The following is a 24,748-nucleotide window of genomic DNA, read 5'->3' as shown; positions in this document are numbered from 1 at the left end:
CAGTCATGGCTACGGGAAGGTTGTTGTTTTTTCTGTGGCTAAACCAGCTCGTAATAAAAAATAAAAAATAACATTCAAATGGCTCTCCTGTGAAGTAGTGACAGGATTGCCTGCCAAGTGACCAGCTCAAATAGACAGAAGTGTGGCAGACCAATCCGAACTCATCGACATACGCCTAGTTTCCTGAAACGAGTCACAAATGTTGAAGAGGTCTGAATACTTTCCGAATGCACTGTAAATGCAATGCATAATGAAGTTCTGTTATAGCCTATTGCTATCTTCTTGTCTCAGTGGGCTTGTCCTGGTAAAAACATAATAAATTATGTCATGATAAAAATATGAATATGCAACAACGATTAGCATCACCTTTGGTGATAAAATTAGGGCTCCAGTGTAAGCTCTGATTGCACTATTGCAACATCTATCTGCAGGGGTTTAGAGTGACATATGGCGTTCTTTAATGAAGATAATTGAAGAACTTTATTTTAGAACAGTGAAATACTGACAGTAGCTTTAGGAATTATTAGATGTGCTTGCTGAAAACAAAGCACAACTTTAAAAAACGGTTCATACTTTTTAATCATTATTCCCCTGCCACCTGTAGCACCAAAATAGTAAAAGCTATCAACACCAAAACAACTTTCTGAATACATATTTTTGATACTACTACTAATTTTTACACAACAACCATATTTGTATAAATCCCAATGCATTGCAATGGCTTTAGACTTAAATGGGAAAAATTCTGGTCGTAACTAGTCTTCAACCATTTCAGCTAGAACAGCTATTCAATCTTCATAACTTGCAGATCATTGGGAATAGTGTGCTTGTATACTGACCACAACCACAACTACTTTCAGCTGGAAACGACTGACCAAAAACCACAAAACTACTGACCCCGGTACCGACCATAACTACTGACCACAACCACACAACCACTGGCCACAACTACTGACCACAACCTACTGACCACAAACCTACTGACCACAAACCTGCTGACCACAACCATACAACCACTGACCAATAACCACAAGACTACTGACCATAACCACAAAACTACTGACCATAACCACAAAACCACTGACCATGACCAAACAACTACTAATCACAACTACTGACCATAACTGCTGACCACAACCACAACTACTGACCACAGCCACACAAATACTGACCACACAAATACTGACAACAACCACACAACCACTGACCACAGCCACACAAATACTGACCACAGCCGCACAAATACTGACCACACAATCAACCACACAACTACTGACCACAACCAGAAAACTACTGACCATAACCACAAAACTACTGACCATGACCAAACAACTACTGACCACAACTACTAACCACAACCATACAACCACTGACCATAACTACTGACCATTACTACTGACCACAACCACACACCTATTGACCACAACTATTGACCGAAGCCACACACCTACTGACCAAAACTACTCACAACAACCATACAACTACTGACCACACAACTATTTCAGCTGGAAATGACTGACCACACAACTACTCACAACAACCACACAACTACTGACAACAACCAAACAACTACTGACCACAGCCACATAAATACTGACCACACAACTACTGACAACAACCACACAACTACTGACCACACAACTAATGAACCACACAACTATTTCAGCTGGAAACGACTGACCAAAAACCACACAACTACTGAAAACAGTACTGACCACAAGTACTGACCACAACCACTGACGACAACTACGGACCAAAATCACGCGACTACTGACCCCACAAACCTACTGGCCACAAACCGACTGGCCACAGCCACACAACTACTGACCACAACCACACAACCACTGACCACAATTACTGACCACAACCACACATCTACGAACCACAAATACTGACCATAACTTCTGACCACAACCACACAACTGCTGACCACACAACTACTGACAACAACCACACAACCACTGACAACAACCACACAACTACTGACCACAGCCACACAACTACTAACCACACAACTACTGACAACAACCAACTGACCACGACCTACTGACCACAAACCTACTGACCACAAACCTACTGACCACAACCATACAACCACTGACCACAACTACTGACCACAGCCACACAACTACTGACCACAACCACACAACTACTGACCACAGCTACTGACCACAACTTCTGACCACAACTCCTGACCATAACCTCACAACTACTGACCAAAATCACACATCTACTAACCACAACTGACCATAACTGCTGACCACAACCACATGTTTGCTGACCACAACAACACAACTACTGACCACAGCCACACAAATACTGACCACAGCCACACAAATACTGACCACACAACCAACCACACAACTACTGACCACAACCACAAAACTACTGACCATAACCACAAAACTACTGACCATGACCAAACAACTACTGACCACAACTACTAACCACAACCACATACAACCACTGACCATGCCACAGCCACAAAACTACTGACCACAACCACAAAACTACTGACCATGACCAAACAATTACTGACCACAACCACACATCTACGGCCACTGACCATAACTACTGACAATGACTACTGACCACAACCACACACCTATTGACCACAACTACTGACCGAAGCCACACACCTACTGACCAAAACTACTCACAACAACCATACAACTACTGACCACACAACTACTGACAACAACTACTGACCACACAACTATTTCAGCTGGAAATGACTGACCACACAACTACTCACAACAACCACACAACTACTGACAACAACCAAACAACTATTGACCACAGCCACAAATACTGACCACACAACTACTGACAACAACCACACAACTACTGACCACAACCAAACAACTACTGACCATAACCACACAACAACTGACCATGACCAAACAACTACTGACCACAACCATACAACTACTGACCATGACTACTGGCCACAACCACACACCTATTGGCCACAACTACTGACCAAAGCTACACACCTACTGACCAAAACTACTCACAACAACCATACAACTACTGACGATTACATCATCTGTGGACCTATTGGGTTGGTAAGCAAATTGGAGTAGGACTAGGGTGACAGGTAGGGTGGAAGTGATATTATCCTTGACAAGTCTCTCAAAGCACTTCATGATGACAGAGAGTTGCACACTCTCTTTATATATGTGAATGTATTCACCCCTTTAGCATTTTTCCTATTTTGTTGCCTTATAACCTGGGGAAAAAAATGCGCGTTTGTATCATTTGATTTACACATGCCTACCACTTTCAAGATGCAAAATATTTTAAATTGTGAAACAAACAAGAAATAAGACATAAAAACATAACTTGAGCATGCATAACTATTCACCCCTCCCAAAGTAAATATTTGTAGAGCCACCTTTTCCAGCAATTACAGTTGCAATCTCTTGGGATGTCTCTATACGCTTGGCACATCTAGCAACTGGGATTTTTTTCCCATTCTTCAAAGCAAAACTGCTCCAGCTCCTTCAAGTTGGATGGGTTCCGCTGGTGTGCAGCAATCTTTAAGTCGTACCATAGATTCTCAATTGTATTGAGGTCTGGGCTTTGACTCAGCCATTCCAAGACATTTAAATGTTTCCCCTTAAACCACTCGAGTGTTGCTCTATCAGTATGCTCAGGGTCGTTGTCCTGCTGGAAGGTGAACCTCCGTCCCAGTCTCAAATCTCGTGAAGACTGAAACAGGTTTCCCTCAAGAATTTCCCTGTATTTAGCTCCATCCATCATTCCTTCAATTCTGACCAGTTTCCCAGTCCCTGCCGATGAAAAACATACCCACAGCATGATGCTGCCACCACCATGCTTCACTATGGGGATAGTGTTCTCAGGGTGATGGGCAGGTGTTGGGATGTGCGCCAGACATAGCATTTTCCTTAATGGCCAAAAAGCTCAATTTAGTCTCATCTAACCAGAGTATCTTCTTCCATTTGTTTGGGGAGTCTCTCACATGTCTTTTGGCGAACACCAAACGTGTTTGCTTATATATTTTTTTGAAGCAATGGCTTTTTTTCTGGCCACTCTTCCGTAAAGCCCACTCTGTGGAGTGTATGGCTTAATTAAAGTGGTCCTATGGAGAAATATTCTAATCTCTGCTGTGTGGCTTTGCAGCTTCTTCAGGGTTATCTTTGGCATTTTTGTTTCCTCTCTGATTAATGCCCTCCTTGCCTGGTCTGTGAGTTTTGGTGGGCAGCCCTCTCTAGGCAGGTTTGTTGTGGTGCCATATTCTTTCTATTTTTTAAAAATGGATTTAAATGGTGCACCGTGGGATGTTCAGGATGTTCAAGTTTTTTTTTTATAACCCAACCCTGATCTGTACTTCTCCACAACTTTGTCTCTGACCTGTTTGGAGAGCTCTTTGTTCTTCGTGGTGCCACTTGCTTGGTGGTGCCCTTTGCTTAGCGGTGTGGTGCCCTTTGCTTAGCGGTGTTGAAGTCTTTGGGGCCTTTTACAACAGGTGTATATACACTGCTCAAAAAATAGAGGGAACACTAAAATAACACATCCTAGATCTGAATGAATGAAATATTCTTATTAAATACTTTTTTCTTTTCAATATGCTTTTTTCTTTTCAATATGCTGACAACAAAACCACACAAAAATGATCAATGGAAATCAAATGTATCAACCCATGGAGGTCTGGATTTGGAGTCACACTCAAAATTAAAGTGGAAAACCACTCAACAGGCTGATCCAACTTTGACGTAATGTCCTTAAAACATGTCAAAATGAGGCTCAGTAGTGTGTGTGGCCTCCACGTGCCTGTATGACCTCCCTACAACACCTGGGCATGCTCCTGATGAGGTGACGGATGGTCTCCTGAGGGATCTCCTCCCAGACCTGGACTAATTTGCACAACAGCATGTGAAATTTATTGTCAATCAGTGTTGCTTCCTAAGTGGACAGTTTGATTTCACAGAAGTGTGATTGACTTGGAGTTACATTGTGTTGTTTAAGTGTTCCCTTTATTTTTTGGAGCAGTGTATATACTAAGATCATGTGACAGATCACGTGACAATTAAATTGCATACAGGTGGACTTTATTTAACAAATGATGTGACTTCTGAAGGTAATTGGTTGCAACAGATCTAATTTAGGGGCGTCATAGCAAAGGGGGTGAATACATACAGTATGCACACACCACTTTTCTGTTTTACTTCTTTTTTTTTCTTGTAACAAGTTATTTTTTTTCATTTAATTTCACCAATTTGGACTATTTTGTGTATGTCCATTACATGAAATCCAAATAAATATCCATTTAAATTACAGGTTGTAACGCAAAAAAAATATTTTGCAAGGCACTGTATACACAACAGTTCAAAAGTTGAGTCACTTAGAAATGTTCTTGTTTTTGAAAGGAAAGGACCATTTTTGTCCATTTAAAATAAATTTGAATTGATCAGAAATACAGTGTAGACATAATTAATGTTGTAAATGACTATTGTAGCTGGAAACGGTAGATTTTTGTCTTGTTGTGTCTTGTTCTGAGAAGTGAAGGCTTTTCCATGTGAGAAATTGCCAAGAAACTGAAGATCTCGTACAACATTGTGTACTACTCCCTTCACAGAACAGTGTAAACTGTCTCTAAACAGAATAGAAAGAGGAGTGTGAGGCTACAGTGCGCGACTGAGCAAGAGGACATTAGACTGTCTAGTTTGAGAAACAGACCCTCACAAGTCCTCAACTGGCAGCTTCATTAAATAGTACCCGCAAAACACAAGTCTCAATGTCAACAGTGATGAAGCAACTCCGGGATGCTGACCTTCTAGGCAGGGTTGCAAGGAAAAAGCCATATCTCGGACTGGCCAATAAGAAGAAAAGTTTAAGATGGGCAAAAGAACACAGACACTGGACAGAGTAACTCTGCCTAGAAGGCCAGCATCCCAGAGTTGCTTCTTCACTGTTGATGTTGAGACTGGTATTTTTCTTTCTATTTCTTGTGTTTTTTTGTTCTACTTCACTTTATAGTGCTACTGATATTGATTACTGCATTGTTGGAAAAAGAGCTTGCAAGAGAGGCATTTCACTGTACTTGAAGGCTAGCAAGCCTTCGAAGTGGGCTTGATGATAAGGCAAGAGGTGTTTCGGCAACTTAGCTTGCGTTGATAAAAAGCAATCATCCTCTTTCCTGCTGCCTTTTGGTAGCTGGGGACAAACTGGAGGCCCGCCAGGGGAAGCACTGAATCACTGTGACCCTTGGCCTTTATCCCATGGGTGGGAGAACACTTCAGGCTGCATTTCCTTTAAAACAAACAGTAATTGAACGCGTAGGACTGCGTGGGAAGAGCCCTTCAGCTGATCTGGGGTGTCCGCACTGACGCAGGTGAGGTGGGGAGGGGAGGCATGTGTGAGGTGGGAGGGCCTCTGTCCTCGTTTGTGTTGTCGAAGATGCCCTGGTTAATGCAATGTGTTCAGCCTCACAACCCTCATCATCCCTATCAGGTGATTTGTTGTTGTTGTTGCCGCCTTAGCTCCAGCGTGGGTTATGTAAATGGGCCTTTGTATCCATGCTGGTTGGTGCACGCCCACGTTGGACCTGTGGCTCACAGAGACCCATTAGAGGGCTGTTCCTAAGGACCTCGTGCCTTTCGGTGGAACCCTTGAAGTTGTGTATTTAGGTAGAGAATCCCTTAAGGCCAGATACGAACTTTGGGACACGAGGGAACTTGAAATTCGGGATAAATATTATGCGACGACGTCAGTGAGAGTTGAGAGTGCAGGCTTCAAATTAGGATTCAGCCCTAAGCGTGCTTAAAGGACAGTATAATTCTTGGGACTTTTTTCACCTTTCATTTAACTGAGAAATCAGTCATGAGGTTCTAATTAGGGCCTTATCACCTGTACTAGTTTATGCAAGTAAGAGTCAAAGGTTGGGAAATGCTAATTATTGAGTGAGCTTGTAATCAACTACTACTACTGCCACTTCCTCTCAGTTTTGCAGCAGTGCAAAAAATGAATTCACACACTGATGCTGAGCAGGCTTATCACTTAAGGCGCAATTCGTACAGAAGCGAATGTTTGAGGTTGGTCGTTTCCTGGTCCATTCTCTTCTCTGAAGACCAGTACTTAGTAGTAAGCATCTATTAAAAGAACCGGCTAATTAGGCCTAGCTGTGCTTACACCATGTCTGATGACACTCTGCTCAATCAATCAATGAATCAAATGTATTTATAAAGCCCTTCTTACATCAGCTGATGTCACAAAGTGCTGTACAGAAACCCAGCCTAAAACCCCAAACATCAGGCAATGCAGGTGCAGAAGCACAGTGACTAGGAAAAACTCCCTAGAAAGGCCAGAACCTAGGAATAAACCTAGAGAGGAACCAGGCTATGAGGGGTGGCCAATTTGTCCTCTTCTGGCTGTGCCGGGTGGAGATTATAACAGAACATGGCCAAGATGTTAAACATTTTCATAGATGACCAGCAGGGTCAAATAATAATAATCACAGTGGTTGTACAGGGTGAAACAGGTCAGCACCTCAGGAGTAAATGTCAGTTGGCTTTTCAGAGTATCTCTACCGCACCTGCTGTCTCTAAGAGAGTTGAAAACAGCAGGTCTGGGACAGGTAGCACATCCAGTGAACAGATCAGAGTTCCATAGCCGCAGGCAGAACAGTTGAAACTGGAGCAGCAGCACGACCATGTGGACTGGGGACAGCAAGGAGTCATCAGCCCAGGTAGTCCTGAGGGCATGGTCTTAGGGCTCAGGTCCTCTGAGAGAGAGAGAGAAAGAAAGAAAGAAGCGAAAGAAGAGAGAGAAAGAGAAAAAGAGATAAAAAGAGAGAGAATTAAAGAGAGCATACGTAAATTCACACAGGACACTGGATAAGACAGGAGAAATATTCCAGATATAACAGACTGACCCTAGCCCCCCCGAGACAAATTATTGCAGCATAAATACTGGCAGCTGAGACAGGAGGGGTCAGGAGACACTGTGGCCCCGTCCAACGATAGGGCCAAACAGGCAGGATATAACCCCACTCACTTTGCCAAAACACAGCCCCCACACCACTAGAGGGATATCTTCAACCACCAACCTACCATCCTGAGACAAGGCCTAGTATAGCCCACAAAGGTCTCCCCCATGGCACAACCCAAGGTTGTAGACCGACTTTTCCTCTCCACGAGCAGCTTAGTCCAGCTAAGGTTTCAGTAGAAATATGGCGCAGATCGGGTGTGTGTTCTTAGTTTTGAATTGACGTGCAGCCTATAATAGCAACTTCATGAAATCTGAACAATTATTGACAGGAAGTCCAGAACATAATTACAACTTCTAATTGCAAAATTCCAATGCAAATTGGACCACTCAGTGTATGCACAACTTGCACTTATTCATTCATACATGTTCATATTCTTACATGTTCATATTCTTACATGACACATTCATACAATGTTCCCAATTGAATAGTCAGTCACATGCAGCGTGAGAAAGGTCTGCACATGCATGTGTGAAGGGCAAAAACACTGTTTTCAATTAATTAAATGTGGCATGTAGAGTGGTTTGAGGGAGTGCCAGGATGTGTCCCAAATGGCACCCTATTCCCTATGGACCTTGATCAAAAGTAGTGCACTATATAGGGAATATAGTGTAATTTGGGACACCCCCCAGTACTTTTCTACGTAAAGGTGAATAATAAAAATGTGCAACCAGCATGGGTGTGCAGGGAGGACAAAGGTCGTATTAATCACTTCCTGTATCTGATGTATCCACATTACATCTAGAGTGGAAGAGTCAAATCCAAAACCACATTTTATTTGTCACATGCTCCCGAATACAAACATTGTAGACTGTGAAATGCTTACTTACGAGAACTTTCCCATAATGCAGTTAAAAAAAATGTTTCTGATAGCACACTAGTATGATATCATAAAATTGTGAGCACTGCCATACTTGAAGGAAATGGCTCTGCAGCACATGTAAACAGATGGATGCTAGGGGCAAGAGAATCGTGAAAAAGAGTGACAATGCAGGTTAAAATACATGCAGCACATTTCCCCTTTTACTGAGTCCAAGGCCAGGTAACCGAAACGCCAAATGGAAGGAAACTGACAATCACCTACCAAATGCAATTCACAGAGCTGACTAAAAAAACTATTATTTTCAAATACTCAATTGCCTCAAAGCCTTGAAAGTGCAGCAAGCCGAGTCACACCAAGCTTAATCATGTTAAATACCATTTCTCATTACATGGTATCTTGTTCATGGACTTGGGAATAATTGTGACTCTAAAACCTTACACCAAAGACTGTCCCCAGGGGTGCAATAGAAGATTTGTCTTCTTTTGGATAATTTTTCTTCAGAGTTTTGGAAATCCTCAACACTCCTTCAGGCTGAGACTGAATTTAGTGGTTTGTTAAACTCAATGGAGTGCTCAGTGTGGATTTGTACCCTTCATAGACAGCCTTTTACATAATCAAATTTAATGCAATTATGTTAGTGTTAATTAGGGTCTTCAAGGCCAGTTTCCCAGACACAGATTAAGCACATATTCCTGGACTAAAAAGTACTTTCAAAGGATAACACTTTATTAATAACATTGTTATGACATCATTATAACATTATAATAAGATTGTAATAACTCACCATAAGTCAGTAAAACACTCCTATTTAACCCTGTAGCAGTTTCAGTTGAAGTAAGTGGACATTAAATTTGCTGTGTGTTTTGTGTGTTTTCGGATTGTTTGTCATTTATTTTTAGACATAATGTTGCTGCTACCGTCTCTCATGACCGAAAAGTGCTTCTGTATATCAGAACAGCGATTACTCACCTCGAACTGAACAAAGATTTCTTCTTTAATGAGTCTAATGTGAAGGATATACTTATTTTCCGAGACCCAAATCCCTGAATAGAATAGACGGAAAAACAGAGGGCAGAGATCTGGGGGCCTTTTGAGAATTTGTCGGCGAGTGGGTAACCCGCCTCTACCATCCGTTCTATTGGCCAATGTGCAATCACTGGAGAATAAACTGGATGAGCGCCATTCCAGACTATCCTAACAACGGGACATTAAAAACTGTCAAATCTTCTGCTTCACCGAGTCGTGGCTGAACGACGACACGGATAATATACAGTTGGTTGGGTTTTCCATTGTTAGCAGTTGATGTTATTCTTCAATAACACAGACCCCAAAGGGAGAAACATATATTTATTCAAAAAGAATAAAAACCAATGCCTTTCTTAAAATCAATACACAGAAGTATATATTTCTAAACCTGCATATTTAGCTAAAAGAAATCCAGGTTAGAAGGCAATATTAAGCAAGTGAAATTGTGTCACTTCTCTTGCGTTCATTGCACGAAGAATCAGGGTATATGCAACAGTTTGGGCCGCCTGGCTCGTTGCGAACAAATTTGCCAGAATTTTACGTAATTATGACATAACATTGAAGGTTGTACAATGTAACAGCAATATTTAGATTTAGGGATGCCACCCGTTAGAAAATACGGAACGGTTCCATATTTCACTGAAATAAAAGTTTTGTTATCGAAATGATAGTTTCCGGATTCGACCATATTAATGACCAAAGACTCGTATTTCTGTGTGTTATTATGTTATAATTAAGTCTATGATTTGATATTTGATAGAGCAGTCTGCCTGAGCGGTGGTAGGCAGCAGCAGGCCCTTAAGCATTCATTCAAACAGCACTTTTGTGCGTTTTGCCAGCAGCTCTTCGCTGTGCTTCAAGCATTGAGCTGTTTATGACTTCAAGCCTATCAACTCCCGAGATTAGGCTGGTGTAACCGATGTGAAATGGCTAGCTAGTTAACGGAGTGCGCGCTAATAGTGTTTCAAACGTCACTCACTTGGAGTAGTTGTTCCCCTTGCTCTGACAGAAGCTATACTGTTACACTGGCAATACGAAAGTGCCTATACAGTGGGGCAAAAAAAAGTATTTAGTCAGCCACCAATTGTGCAAGTTCTCCCACTTAAAAAGATGAGAGAGGCCTGTAATTTTCATCATAGGTACACTTTAACTATGACAGACAAAATGAGAAAAAAATCCAGAAAATCACATTGTAGGATTTTCTATGAATTTATTTGAAAAGTATGGTGGAAAAATAAGTATTTGGTCACCTACAAACAAGCAAGATTTCTGGCTCTCACAGACCTGTAACTTCTTCTTTAAGAGGCTCCTCTGTCCTCCACTCGTTACCTGTATTAATGGCACCTGTTTGAACTTGTTATCAGTATAAAAGTACCTGTCCACAACCTCAAACAGTCACACTCCAAACTCCACTATGGCCAAGACCAAAGAGCTGACAAAGGACACCAGAAACTAAATTGTAGACCTGCACCCGGCTGGGAAGCCTGAATCTGCAATAGGTAAGTAGCTTGGTTTGAAGAAATCAACTGTGGGAGCAATTATTAGGAAATGGAAGACATACAAGACCACTAATAATCTCCCTCAATCTGGGGCTCCACGCAAGATCTCACCCTGTGGGGTCAAAATGATCACAAGAACGGTGAGCAAAAATCCCAGAACCACACAGGGGACCTAGTGAATGACCTGCAGAGAGCTGGGACCAAAGTAAAAAAGCCTACCATCAGTAACACACTACGCCGCCAGGGACTCAAATCCTGCAGTGCCAGACGTGTCCACCTGCTTAAGCCAGTACATGTCCAGGCCCGTCTGAAGCTTGCTAGAGAGCATTTGGATGATCCAGAAGAAGATTGGGAGAATGTCATAAGGTTAGATGAAACCAAAATAGAGCATTGTTTTTTGGTAAAAACTCAACTCGTCGTGTTTGGAGGACAAAGAATGCTGAGTTGCATCCAAAGAACACCATACCTAATGTGAAACATGGGGGTGGAAACATCATGCTTTGGGGCTGTTTTTCTGCAAAGGGACCAGGACAACTGATCCGTGTAAAGGAAAGAATGAATGGGGCCATGTATCGTGAGATTTTGAGTGACCTCCCTCCATCAGCAAGGGCATTGAAAATGAAACATGGCTGGGTCTTTCAGCATGACGATGATCCCAAACTCAACGCCAGGTAACGAAGGAGTGGCTTCGTAAAAAGCATTTCAAGGTCCTGGAGTGGCCTAGTCAGTCTCCAGATCTCAACCCCATAGAAAATCTTTGGAGGGAGTTGAATGTCCGTGTTGCCCAGCAACAGCCCCAAAACATCACTGCTCTAGAGGAGATCTGCATGGAGGAATGGGCCAAAATACCAGCAACAGTGTGTGAAAACCTTGTGAAGACTTAGAGAAAACGTTTGACCTCTGTCATTGCCAACAAAGGGTATATAACAAAGTATTGAGATAAACTTTTGTTATTGACCAAATACTTATTTTCCACCATAATTTGCAAATAAATTCATTAAAAATCCTACAATGTGATTTTCTGGAGAAAAAAAAATCTCATTTTGTCTGTCATAGTTGAAGTGTACCTATGATGAAAATTACAGTCCTCTCATCTTTTTAAGTGGGAGAACTTGCACAATTGGTGGCTGACTAAATACTTTTTTGCCCCACTGTAAGAACATCCAATAGTCAAAGGTATATGAAATACAAATGGTAGAGAGAGAAATAGTCCTATAAATACTATATTAACTACAACCTTACATTTACATTACATTTACATTTAAGTCATTTAGCAGACGCTCTTATCCAGAGCGACTTACAAATTGGTGCATTCACCTTATGACATCCAGTAGAATAGTCACTTTACAATAGTGCATCTAAATCTTAAAGGGGGTGAGAAGGAATACTTATCCTATCCTAGGTATTCCTTAAAGAGGTGGGGTTTCAGGTGTCTCCGGAAGGTGGTGATTGACTCCGCTGTCCTGGCGTCGTGAGGGAGTTTGTTCCACCATTGGGGGGCCAGAGCAGCGAACAGTTTTGACTGGGCTGAGCGGGAACTGTACTTCCTCAGTGGTAGGGAGGCGAGCAGGCCAGAGGTGGATGAACGCAGTGCCCTTGTTTGGGTGTAGGGCCTGATCAGAGCCTGGAGGTACTGAGGTGCCGTTTCCCTCACAGCTCCGTAGGCAAGCACCATGGTCTTGTAGCAGATGCGAGCTTCAACTGGAAGCCAGTGGAGAGAGCGGAGGAGCGGGGTGACGTGAGAGAACTTGGGAAGGTTGAACACCAGACGGGCTGCGGCGTTCTGGATGAGTTGTAGGGGTTTAATGGCACAGGCAGGGAACCCAGCCAACAGCGAGTTGCAGTAGTCCAGACGGGAGATGACAAGTGCCTGGATTAGGACCTGCGCCGCTTCCTGTGTGAGGCAGGGTCGTACTCTGCGGATGTTGTAGAGCATGAACCTACAGGAACGGGCCACCGCCTTGATGTTAGTTGAGAACGACAGGGTGTTGTCCAGGATCACGCCAAGGTTCTTAGCGCTCTGGGAGGAGGACACAATGGAGTTGTCAACCGTGATGGCGAGATCATGGAACGGGCAGTCCTTCCCCGGGAGGAAGAGCAGCTCCGTCTTGCCGAGGTTCAGCTTGAGGTGGTGATCCGTCATCCACACTGATATGTCTGCCAGACATGCAGAGATGCGATTCGCCACCTGGTCATCAGAAGGGGGAAAGGAGAAGATTAATTGTGTGTCGTCTGCATAGCAATGATAGGAGAGACCATGTGCGGTTATGACAGAGCCAAGTGACTTGGTGTATAGCGAGAATAGGAGAGGGCCTAGAACAGAGCCCTGGGGGACACCAGTGGTGAGAGCGCGTGGTGAGGAGACAGATTCTCGCCACGCCACCTGGTAGGAGCGACCTGTCAGGTAGGACGCAATCCAAGCGTGGGCCGCGCCGGAGATGCCCAACTCGGAGAGGGTGGAGAGGAGGATCTGATGGTTCACAGTATCGAAGGCAGCCGATAGGTCTAGAAGGATGAGAGCAGAGGAGAGAGAGTTAGCTTTAGCGGTGCGGAGCGCCTCCGTGATACAGAGAAGAGCAGTCTCAGTTGAATGACTAGTCTTGAAACCTGACTGATTTGGATCAAGAAGGTCATTCAGAGAGAGATAGCGGGAGAGCTGGCCAAGGACGGCACGTTCAAGAGTTTTGGAGAGAAAAGAAAGAAGGGATACTGGTCTGTAGTTGTTGACATCGGAGGGATTGAGTGTAGGTTTTTTCAGAAGGGGTGCAACTCTCGCTCTCTTGAGGACGGAAGGGACGTAGCCAGCGGTCAGGGATGAGTTGATGAGCGAGGTGAGGTAAGGGAGAAGGTCTCCGGAAATGGTCTGGAGAAGAGAGGAGGGGATAGGGTCAAGCGGGCAGGCGGGCAGGTTGTTGGGCGGCCGGCCGTCCGTCCAACAAGCCGGCCGTCCAACAAGCCGGCCGTCCAACAAGCCGTTAAACCTCTTACCTTGGAATATTGAAGACTCATGTTAAAAGAAACCACCAGCTTTCATATGTTCTCATGTTCTGAGCAAGGAACTTAAATGTTAGCTTTCTTACATGGCACATATTGCACTTTTACTTTCTTCTCCAACACTTTGTTTTTGCATTTTTTAAACCAAATTCAACAGGTTTCATTATTTATTTGAGGCTAAATTGATTTTTGATGTATTATATCAAGTTAAAATAAGTGTTCATTCAGTATTGTTGTAATTGTCATTATTACAAATAAATAAAAATCGACAGATTAATCGGTATCAGCTTTTTTTGGTCGCATTTGAAAAATCATAATAGGACCTCTACACTTTACCCCTACCTACATGTACAAATTACCTCGACTAACCTGTACCCCCGCACATTGACTCGGTACCGGTACCCCCTGTATACTGCCTTGTTAATGTAATTCTATTGTTACTTTTTTAAACTTTTAGTTTATTTAGTTGAACTGCATTGTTAGTTAAGGGCTTTTAAGTTAGCATTTTACGGTAAGGTCTACAGCTGTTGTATTCGGGGCATGTGAAAAATATGATTTGATTACTCAGTCTGGACATTTAACAGTGATGTCTGAATCTTGAAAAACAACATCTTCAGCAAGCATTTGACAATATCCACTTCCAATCCCTGTGGCATTTCTAAAACATAGTTCTAAAAATATGACTAGTAGTTTGGGTATGTGAGTGTGTAATTGAAATGTGGAATCATGCATAATCATGAATAAATACCACAGCAATAGCAGAAAAAAAACAAGTCATCCCTCCTGCTGGTCTTTGGCCCTGGAGACAATGAGACGTCCAATTACCTCTGCTTAATCGTCATCATTAGCAACTGTTACCATACCATTATCGCAGATTAAAGACAACTACTAATCATACTAGTTCACACATCCTCAAATAGCCTGGCTATGAATCATATTTGATTCAATGGAGACATTGTAAATCAATCAATGACTTTATTTGTAGAATACAAGTGAATGACGCAGTGTTTTTTAAAAATATCTGTGTTCCCCCTCACCCATTATAAAATGTCAGAAGTGAAGAATATCTTTAAAGTCAGTGAAAGTTGAATTATCACTGACATACTGACATAGATTTTTCACATACTCAATACAAAAAAGAACCCCAACAAAAAGAACAGTTTTGAGTTTACTTCTGAAATAATTGCAGCATTTTGCTTCCCAATGGACATAACGTGATAACTTTTTACTATATTGGCAATATACTGTACATTGTTCTGCCCTCACGATGTGTGTGGGGTTCAACACTCGGCAGACAACGTACAACTCCCAATAAAGACACTGGAGGCAGCAGTACCCCAAAAAATATCCCAATGTCCCAGGGCAGTGATTGGGGACATTGCCCTGTGTAGGGTGCAGTCTTTTGGAATGGACGTTAAAATGGGTGTCGTGACTCTCTGTGGTCACTAAAGATCCCATGGCACTTATCGTAACAGGCTGGCTACACTGCTGGTGTCGCGTGCACTTGCGTTGCAAAATAAATTTAGAAATCTATGTTATTCAATTATTGAGCGCGCCAACGAGCGTCTGCGTTGCCAAGGGCTAAAATAGAAATCAGTTCTATTTCTGAGCAGATCGCGCTGCAAGTCCTGCATCTCCCATCTCCTCATTGGTTTATAGAAGCAGGTACCCACACGCTATCTCCTCATTGGTTATACCCACGGGGGTGACTGAAAGACGAACGAGGTCAGTGGCAGTAATACACCTAATATATGAAAGTTGCCAATCGCAATATAAAGTCAAGAGAAGAAAAAGCCTGGAAGGAAGCGAGATGACTAGATACGATTTGGGTGACCATTTTATGTGTGGATTAATTGGCGGAGCAGAAGACCTTGTGCATTTCAGGTAAAATAACAACTCAATGTTTATATTCCAGGACAAATTAGCTAGCAACAGCAAGCTAGCTAAATAGGACAAATTTGCTAGCAAATGCAAGCTAACTAGCTAAATTTCCATAAATGTGTATTCGACCTGTCCCCAAATGAATATAATTGGTTTAGAGCTTGTATTGATATTTTAACCTGTGTGTCGGGATCACGCTTGGTGTGGGGGGGACAAAGTAAACGTATGCACGAAGACGCACACGTGCAGCCGGTTTGGGTTCGGTGTAATGGTAGGGGTGTTAACCCCGGTGTACTGGCTACATTCCCAAGCTGTCCCTCATACCATCATGGCTACTTAATCATCCCCAGCTTAAAATTGTCTCAATCATCCCTCGCCCCTGTAACTGTTCCCCAGGTCATTGCTGTAAATGAGAATGTGTTAAGTAAACTTACCTGCTAAAATAAGGGTTAAATAAAGAAAATGACAGAAATTGTGCCACTTTACATTACTCTTACATGAATGCACAAACTATGCATACATAATTGCAAGGGTATAAACTTGTAAGTAAAGGATAGCTAAACTCTTGAATTAGCTAGATACATTACAAACACAGAAGGTAAGTTACATAGCTAGCAGAGTAACAGTCAATGCAATCCCTATTTGGATAGTTAGCACCCATTAGCTTAGCATTATCGCAACTTAAAAGGCTAGAAATAAACCTGTAAAAACTTAAATCTTCCAGAAAGCACAGCTTGAATTAACGAAAGCAAGTACTAAAGACTCAAAAACAAAAGGTAACTACATACAGAAATACATCTTTATCCAGGGCCTAGTAAGTAAGAAAGATGGAGCATGTCTGTATGTTGCTGTTCTTCAGATTGCTTGTAGTGGGAATGAGCTCTGAACAGGAAGTTAGCTGATTTAAAGCTACAGTAGCCAGCTTCACAACTAGATGGCAGTGTAGAGCTATAAAGCACTATAATACTACTGTATCAGAACAGTGCCTGTTATAATAAACAGTTATACCACTATGTATTTTTTGAGGAGTAGGACAACTTCCGAGACAGGTCTGAAGTACACGTAGGGGTGCCCTGTCTCATGACTTTGACTTCAACATTTTGGATTTTGCTGTTACTTCAGTATTGATGATGAGTCCAACAGGCCATTTGTTTCTGTGGACCTGAGTGTCTTTCAGTAAGACGACATCTCCGACTTTCATGTTAGGTTTGTCGACTTGCCATTTTCTGCGTGGCTGGATTGTCACCATATATTCTTGTTTCCATCATCTTCAGAATGTGTCTGCGAGACTCTGAACTTGTTTCCATTGCTTGCCCTAGAAATCTTTGAGGTCAAAGTCTCCTGGTCAGAAGCATTGCAGGTGTCAGGACTGCTGGCATCTTCAGATCTGTAGACACTGGAACTAAGGGTTGCTCGATCATGATGGCCATGACTTCAGAGTGTGGTGAGAACTTTGTGTTTGAGACGAGTAGAGCTAACTTCCAGGAGGATGGCATCCAGAATGCGACTCGCGACTCCAATCATCCTTTCCCAAGCTCCTCCCATATGTGATGCATAAGTGGGATTGAAGGTACGTACTCATCTCGGAGTCCTCAGTTCTTTGCAGGCTATGATCAAGTTTGTACCACGATCTGAGTGGAGTTGCTTCTCAGGTCCTTGGATAGAGAAGAATCTTCTCAAAACATTGATTACTGGGGGTAGAAAGACTAGATCACTTCAATATGCACCACTCTTGTATTCAAGGACAAGAACAGGATACCACAATGTTTTGCTCTTTCAGTTTTCCTTTGAGTTTTCTGCAGGTTACACATTTATGGATCACACTGGATACCAGTCTTCAATCGGTCCACAATCCAGCTGACCGGACTGTGTCTTCGGAGAGCTGACGACCCTGGTGTGCAACTTGTTCATCGTAGTATCTTACCAACAGAGTGGCGATGTGGTGGTTCTGACGTGTGGCCTCATCAATTCTCATCAATTATGGGATTCAGCTTCTTGAGCAGGCTGTTTTTGATGACCTCTTCTCTTTTGGTGAGGCACTTGATATCTTCTTTGAAGACTTCTTCTAATAATGGTGGTTTTGACTTTTGCAAGATGGCTGCCTTTGCACTTGTCAATGTTAGGAGACCTGGAGAATAATTTGTCCAGGTATATGAGCTTTGCTGTTGCTAGGATAAATGACTTCCAGCTGGAGAATCATTCAGACCTGTGTGAGTTGAGCTGGCCTCAAGTAGCTTTGGTAATGAAGGTTCTGACTTGTGGCCGGATCTCTGTATCGCTGTCTGGTCCCACATGTTTGGAAGTTTCTGACTGAGTAGTTTCTTCGGTCTCTCTTCTTGTCAGGAAGGCTGGGCCTGAGAACCAGTTAGTGTGCTTAAGGGCAGCTGGCACAGGCCTAGTCACATGATCTGCTGGATTTTTTTCCATACAGATGTGGTGCCACTGGTCTGGATGTGTGGACTTTTTGATACGTGTGGCGCTGTTTGAAACACAGAAGTAGAATCTTCTGGATGTAATGTGATGTATCCTAGCACATTCTTGCTGTCTGTGTAGAACCTCACTACATGAATCTCAAAGTCCATTTCATCATTAATCAGGCCTGCCATCTCAACGGAACAAAGCTCTAGGCGTGGAACAATGTTTTATTTTATTTTTACCTTTATTTTACGAGGCAAGTCAGTTAAGAACACATTCTTATTTTCAATGACGGCCTAGGAACAGTGGATTAACTGCCTGTGAACGACAGATTTGTACCTTGTCAGCTCGGGGATTTGAACTTGCAACCTTCCGGTTACTAGTCCAACGCTCTAACCCCTGCTTTGCTTTATCTTGGCCAGGTCGCAGTTGCAAATGAGAACTTGTTCTCAACTAGCCTACCTGGTTAAATAAAGGTGAAATAAAAAATGTAAAATTATGGCAGAATAGTAAAAATGACTGATTCCTCCTACACATCGAAATCCAGCCTCTTCAGCCATCAAATAAAATAAAATGTTATTTGTCACATGCGCCAAATACAACAGGTGTAGTAGACCTTACGGTGAAATGCTTACTTACAAGCTCTTAACCAACAATGCAGTTTTAAGAAAAATAAGTGTTAATTAAAACATTGATGTGTAAAATATAAAATAAAAGTAGCAAATAATTCAACAGCAGCAGTAAAATAACATTAGCGAGGCTATATACAGGGGGTACCAGTACAATGTGCCGGTTAGTCGAGGTAACCTAGCTCGTCATGCAGCAACCAGAGGATCAAGGTAACACTAGACATCCTTCAGGATCTAGAAGCAGAGGACAGCACGTATAACACGCTGGGGACCAGGTCACTGTGCTCAAGCATTAGAGACAAGTCAATCTGATCTGACATTAGCTAGTGCTGAAGCTGCCAGGTCAAAGCGTATTAGTTATCCTACTCCGACTCTATACATTCAAGCCCTTTCTAACCTAACAAGCCACCAGGGCTTGTGCAAAAGCAGAGGTTGCACGCACACTGGTTTCCTATGCAATATGAGAGGCTGACATGATAAGAGAACAAGGATACATAGAAGAAGAGCAACAAAGGGTTACAGCTAAAGTAACTAGAAGAAAAGCAGAGGCAAAGGCCCACATACATATTCTCAAGCAGGAGAACGCTGCCACTGCAGCCATAGCTGATGCCAAGGTTCTCGAAGCAGCTACCAGAGAAGAATACAATGATAGAAACCCAGATGGCACCTCTAAGCACAACTCAGTGCACACATGAGTATGTACAGTCACAGATAACCATGTACACTGCTCAACCACCTCGTGACACAAAGCCAACAAAACCATTCAAGGTCCAGCCAGCAGCGTTGATATAGCCAGACGCTGCAAGACGGAACCAGAGAACAACCACACAACAAGAGAGGGTCTACCAACCCACCTGCCGTCTCACCAGCCACAACCCACACCCTGTAGATGTCCCCAGAGGGGACTTACATGTACCTGATACGTCAGGAGCTACAGATATAACCAAGTACCTGATACGTTGCGAAATGGTGAGTTCAGGCATTCTGAAATTTGATGACCACTCAGAAAACTGTGAGTCCTGGAAATCACCCTTTCTTAGCAGCACTCAAGACCCAAGTCATCTGAGCAGGCCGAAAGGATCAAAGCGGTGCATGTTCCCAATGTAACAGCAGGGCTCACGAAGGTTTGGCAAAAACTCTAAGACTGCTACGGTTCACCTGAAGTGATTGAAAACACACTTCTGAAGATAACAAAGACAACCAGAAGTTGAGAGAGCTTGGGAAAGTAGCTAAACACAACACAGAACACCAGTATCTGTAAGGAAATCTCACTGTACCTAGGCCGTCATTGAAAATAAGAATTTGTTCTTAACTGACTTGCCGAGTTAAATAAAGGTAAAATAAATAAAAAATACGACAACACAGAGTTCCACATGGAATAAACAAACAGTAGAATAAGTAGAATAATACAGTAGAAAAATTCTAGAATTCAGCATGTCCAAATGAGGTAGGATAAGGGAGGTAAGGCAATAAATAGGCCATGGTGGAGAAGTAAATAAGAGTCTCCAGCTTTAGTGATTTTTGCAGTTCGTTCCAGTCATTGGCAGCAGAGAACTGGAAGGAGAGGTGGCCAAAGGAAGAATTGGCTTTGGGGGTGACCAGTGAGATATACCTGCTGGAGCGCGTGCTACGGATGGGTGCTGCTATGGTGACCAGTGTGCTAAGATAAGGCGGGGCATTACCTAGCAGAGACTTGTAGATGACCTGGAGCCAGTGGGTTTGGCACGAATAAGAAGCGAGTGCTAGCCAACGAGAGCGTACAGGTTGCAGTGGTTGGTAGTATATAGGGCATTGGTGACAAAACGGATGGCACTGTGATAGACTGCATCCAATTTGTTGAGTAGAGCGTTGGAGGCTATTTTGTAAATGACATCGCCGAAGTCAAGGATCGGGAGAATGGTCAGTTTTACGAGGGTATGTTTGGCAGCATGAGTGAAGGATGCTTTATTGCGAAATAGGAAGCCGATTCTAGATTTAATTTTGGATTGGGGATGTTTAATGTGACTCTGGAAGGAGAGTTTACAGTCTAGCCAGACACCGAGGTATTTGTAGTTGTCCACATATTTTAACTCAGAACCGTCCAGAGTAGTAATGCTGGACTGGCGCACGGGTGCAGGCAGTGATCAGTTGAAGAGCATGCATTTCATTTTACTTGCATTGAAGAGCAGTTGAAGGCGGCGGAAGGAGAGTTGTATGGCATTAAAGCTCATCTGGAAGTTAGTTAACAGTGTCCAAAAGAAGGGCCAGAAATATACAGAATGGTGTCGTCTGCGTAGGGGTGGATCAAAGATTCACCAGCAGCAAGAGTGACATCATTGATGTATTCAAAGAAGAGAGTCGGCCCGAGAATTGAACCCTGTGGCACTCCCAAAGAGACTGCCAGAGGTCCGAACAACAGGCCCTCCGATTTGACACACTGAACTCTATCAGAGAAGTAGTTGGTGAACCAGGCGAGGCAGTCATTTGAGAAACCAAGGCTGTCGAGTCTGCCAATAAGAATGTTGTGATTGACAGAGTCGAAAGCCTTAGCCAGGTCGACGAATACGGCTGCACAGTATTGTCTCTTATCGATGGTGGTTATGATATTGTTTAGGGCCTTGAGCGTGGCTGAGGTGCACCCATGACCAGCTCTGAAACCAGATTGCATAGCTGAGAAGGTGCGCTGGGATTCGAAATGGTCGGTGATCTGTTTGTTAACTTGGCTTTCGAAGACCTTAGAAAGGCAGGGTACGATAGATATAGGTCTGTCTGCAGCAGTTTGGGTCTAGAGTGTCTCCCCCTTTGAAGAGGGAGATGACCACGGCAGCTTTCCAATCTTTGGGAATCTCAGAAAGAGAGGTTGAACAGTCTAGTAATAGGGGTTGCAACAATTTCTGCAGATAATTCTAGAAGAGAGGGTCCAGATTGTCTAGCCCTGCTGATTTGTAGGGGTCCAGATTTTGCAGCTCTTTCAGAATATCAGCTATCTGGATTTGGGTGAAGGAGAAATGGGGAGGCTTGGGCAAGTTGCTGTGTGGGGTGGAGGGCTGTTGATCGGGGTAGGGGTAGCCAGGTGGAAAGCATGTTCTTAACTGACTTGCCTAGTTAAATAAAGGTCAAATAAATAAAAATAAATAAATATGTGGGAGGTGGAACTAAATGGTGGGTTAAGGCATATTGAGCAGGGCTAGATGCTCTACAGTGAAATAAGACAGTAATCACTAACCAGGACAGTAATGGACAAGGCATATTGATTTTAAGGAGAGGCATGTGTAGCCGGGTGATCAATAGGGGTCCAGTGAGTGGTTGGGCTGGCTGGAGACAAGGCGATTCAGACAGCTAGCAGGCCGAGGCTAGCAAGCTAGCAGAAGGGCCTTGTAGGGACATCTTGACGGAGGAAAGTCTGTTTTAGACTCCGCGTGCGGTATCGTCGATAGACCAGTCGTGATGGATTAGTAGGGTTCTGAGTAGCAGGTCCAATTGGCAAAATAGGTATAGTAGCCGAAGAAATTGGCCGATGGATCTATACAGCGAACAGTCCAATATGCTCAGCTAGCGGGCCACGGGTAGCAGCTAGCGGGCCGCGATTGGCAGATGGGCATTCAAGGGACGTCGTGATGTAGAGGCCAGTTGAGTACCCCCTCGAGCAGATTACATCCTAGTCGTGTCGTGAAGGATCGGCGGGGTTCCGTGCCCCGTACCGGCAGTAGAAGAGGTCCAGGTATTGTCGCCCAGGAGTGGCTGATGGGCCTCTTCAGCTAGCTGGGAGATAGGGCCTAGCATGGGCTAGCTCCAGGCTAATTTGTGCTTGCTAACCGTCACAGGCTAACAATAAGGCCTATTACTTGCAGAATTATGACAAATAGTACAACAGAAAAAGTGCCCACTAAATGACCATTACACAAATAGCCAAACTATGCCTAAATTAAACATCATTACAAGGGTATTATCTCATAACTGAAAGATATCTAAGCAGTAAAATTATCTAGAAATATTTCAAGCACAGAAGCTACGTTGCATAGCCAAAAGATAGCTGGCAGGCTAACAGTCAAGGCAACCCCTATGTGAATAGTTATCACCCATTAGCTTAGCATCATCGCTACTTAAAATATGTCATATCTTAAATCTTCCAGAAAGCACAGCTTGAATTAACGAAAGCAAGTACTAATGACTCAAAAGCAAAAGGTGCCTACTTACAGACTTGTCTTTATCCAGGGCCTAGTAAGTAAGAAAGATGGAGCTTGTCTGTATGTTCCTGTTCTTCAGATTGCTTGTAGTGGGAATGACCTCTGAACACGAAGTTAGCTGGGGAAGTTACCCAAGTTCACCACTATACAGCAGTGTAGAGCTATTTAGCACTGTAATACTATATACAGATATATGTACATCTATCAGAACTTACATCAATACCCAGAGACAACCATTGTGAACAGTTATTTTCAGTGCCATTGGAAAATGTCCCTTCTTGTCTAACTTGACAATGCAAATAAAAGCATATATTCTTCTGTCTAAGGAAGGATACAATGCCATTGTATGAACTAGTACACCCATTTATGTCAGCTTCACAAGGTCAGGACAGGTACATCTCATCTCGGCTCTCTGAAAATTTGCCGGATGTTTTCGAGGCACAACATTACTGACCATAAAGCGCCAATGTAAACTGAGATTTTTGGATATAAATATGAACTTTATCGAACAAAACATATATGTATTGTGTAACATTAAGTCCTATGAGTGCCATCTGAGGTTAGTGATTCATTTTATCTCTATTTCTTCTTTTTGTGACTCCTCTCTTTGGCTGGAAATTGGCTGTGTGTGTTTTTGTGACTAACATAATCATATGGTGTGCTTTCGCTGTAAAGCCGTTTTGAATTTGGACATGATGGGTAGATTAACAAGAAGTGTATCCTTAATTTGGTGTATTGCAATTGTGAATGTATGAAAGTTACATATTTCTAAAAAATATTTTTCAGTTTCGCGCTCTGCCTTTTCAGCGGAATGTTGTCGAGGGGTTCTGAGCCGTAAGAAGATCTATTAGTCTGCCAGAGACAAGCAGTGTTAATTTGAGTGGTACACTGCAAATCAATATGTTGATTAGCCTACATGAAGCCCAGTACCTTCCATTGGTGATACTGACTTCTTGGCATGGTTAAGACAGATGAGCTGACAATGAAAATGACAGCTTATGAGTTTGTAATTCTCATGTTGATTAGTTCGTGATAATGCATTGCTTGTGGCTTTTAAGGCCTAATTGAATTTAAAGTATAATACATGCATCATTTTGTTCTTATGAAACGTGATTGAGGTTAAATCAAACACTGGTGCTTTTCCATGCCATCCCTGGGTTGAGTCACTGACTTGAGCTTCCTGTCCGGGTGGCGCCCCCCCTCGGGTTCGTGCCATGGGGGAGCTCTTCGTGGGCAATACTAGGCCTTGTCTCAGGATAGTAAGTTTGTTGTTGATATCCCTGTAGTGGTGTGGGGGCTGTACT

This window comes from Oncorhynchus keta, chromosome 20 (genome assembly GCF_023373465.1).
Source record: "Oncorhynchus keta strain PuntledgeMale-10-30-2019 chromosome 20, Oket_V2, whole genome shotgun sequence".
Lineage (NCBI taxonomy): Eukaryota > Metazoa > Chordata > Actinopteri > Salmoniformes > Salmonidae > Oncorhynchus > Oncorhynchus keta.
Note: the sequence above shows the minus strand (reverse complement) of the source record.